This window comes from Erinaceus europaeus, chromosome 3 (genome assembly GCF_950295315.1).
Source record: "Erinaceus europaeus chromosome 3, mEriEur2.1, whole genome shotgun sequence".
Lineage (NCBI taxonomy): Eukaryota > Metazoa > Chordata > Mammalia > Eulipotyphla > Erinaceidae > Erinaceus > Erinaceus europaeus.
In genome coordinates, this window is record NC_080164.1 from 25,645,370 (window position 1) to 25,647,686 (window position 2,317).

The following is a 2,317-nucleotide window of genomic DNA, read 5'->3' on the forward strand; positions in this document are numbered from 1 at the left end:
CGGACCTAGTGCCCATGTCTATTCATATTTTGCACAGGAGCCTGTGTAACCTCTGCATGCCTGGAAGTCTGAGCTCACATTTCACGGTCATAGCTAGGAACATTCCAGGCTGCACTCATTTCAGGACCAATCTTCCTCGAGTGGCAGAGTATGTTGATCCAGCCTCCCTTTAGACAGTGGGGTACTCCCTGCCATTGCTTCTCTACAGTTAAAGCAAGGTCCCTTAGAGGCCCACGAGTGAGTTTTTTTATAAAATATCTTGAATAAGTTGATCTATAACTCCAGAGCTTAACACAAGTCATCGTGTGTGTGTGTGTGTGTGTGTGTGTTTGAGTTGCTAAAGACCTAATGGATTCCCCAGAGAAGGCATGTCTTGTTCACTAGACCAATAACTGAGAGTAAGAACACGTCTACTTGATAAAAAAAAAAAAAAAAAAAGATGAACATGACCTGTAGGCACTGTACCTCTACTATACTATCTTTTGCTCTTCCAAAAAAAAAAAAAATCAGTGGTGGAAAAAGATCTCAGAACATAGATATCAATACATAGATATATAGATATAGATTATTTTTAAAGCCATACTAAATGGTCAAATGCTAACACTAGTGTACAGTCAAAGACCAGGCTGATACCAAATCTCTCCTTATATCTCCTGGGACTTAAGAATAAGTCTTTTATTTACCCATCCACCCATCCACCTATTTATTTTGCCAGAGCACTGCTTAACTCTGGCGTATGGTTGTGATGGAGATTAACCAGGGACCTTTGGTGCCTCAGATATAGAAGTCTGTTGCACTCTGCTGGTGCCATCTGCCCAGCCCAAGAACAAATCTTGATTCTAACCAAAAACAAATTGTATTGTTCCAATTACATCAAATTGCAAGACACCAGGAGTTTACTTGATTCACTGAAGTTCCCCAGTAAGGAGAAAGTTCTAAGCACATAATAGGTGCTCAAAGGGGGCCAACTGGTGGCACACCCTGCAGAGTACACATGTTACAGTGCAATAAGGACCCAGGTTCAAGCCCCTGAAGTTGCAGGGTGGGAAGCTTCACAAGTGGTGAAGCAGTTCTACAAATCAGTATCTCTATCTCTCTCTCCCTAAATCTCCCCCTCCCTCTTTATCTCTCCCTTTTCTCAATTTCTCTCTGTCTCTATCCAAATAATAAGTAAAAAATTTTTTAATTAAAGCAGGTGCTCAAGGAATACTAATGAATTTAATGGATCGCTAAACAGATTTAAATAACATGAAATAATTCTTAAAACATATTTTATTTAATTTCATAAATATGCCAAATCATAACACAAATATTTGAATTATAACATATATTATGCATGAGGTAATGCAGTGGATACGATGTTGAGCTATCAAGCATGGGGTTGCAAATTCAATCCCCAGCATCACATTACCAGAGTGATGCTATGTTTCTCTTTCTCTCCTTATCTGTCTGTCTCTCTCTCTCTCTCTCTGTATGTGTGTGTGTCATACACACACACCATCTATCTTAATAATTAATACTATTTTAGAAATTATAACATATACTCATGAAAACTCTGAAAAAGTTGAGAATAAGGATAGCTCTTACCAAATTAAAGCACACATTAGAGCCACAATAAGTAAAGCATATGGGTGGTCGGTTATGTGGATGGACCAACAGAACAGAATGGAGAGCCTAAGTATAGAGCAAAAAAACATATGGGAGCATGATGAATAGTGAGTATATAATCTTCAGTCAGTGAAAGTAAAGATAGACTTTCTAATTGATGAAGTTGGAACTCTCAGTAGTCAGCTGTCTGGAAGAAGATGACATTATGTTCACATTGGACGCCCCAATAGATCAAAATGTACTAGAAGGACACATATAAATATTTTATGTTCTTGGAGTGGGACATTTATAAGTGAATTAAATCCTCTAACGTGTAAAATAACATATGAATTTTTTTATTTTCCCTAATTAGATTTTAAAGGTGATCTTTGCTTGGCAAAAAGATTTCAAGTTAGAAGAACAAAAAAAAAATGTGGTGAAGAGTCTCTCAAATACATTTTTTTAAAAAGCCCCTAGCAGTCTAGGAAAAAAAGGTATCAAAATCCCAATAGATAAACAGACAAATATATGATCAGGAGACTCACAAGGGAAAAACAGAAATGCACCTTAATTATATACAAATGTGGCCAGTTTTGACCATAAGATGCACTTGGCAAAACTTGGCAAAACTCCAAAAACTCAACAGCACATTCTGATGAGAAAGCTGTAGGGAAACAGGTATTCACATATCTTGGCCAGCAGGGATGAAAACAGTACAATCCCCAGAGAG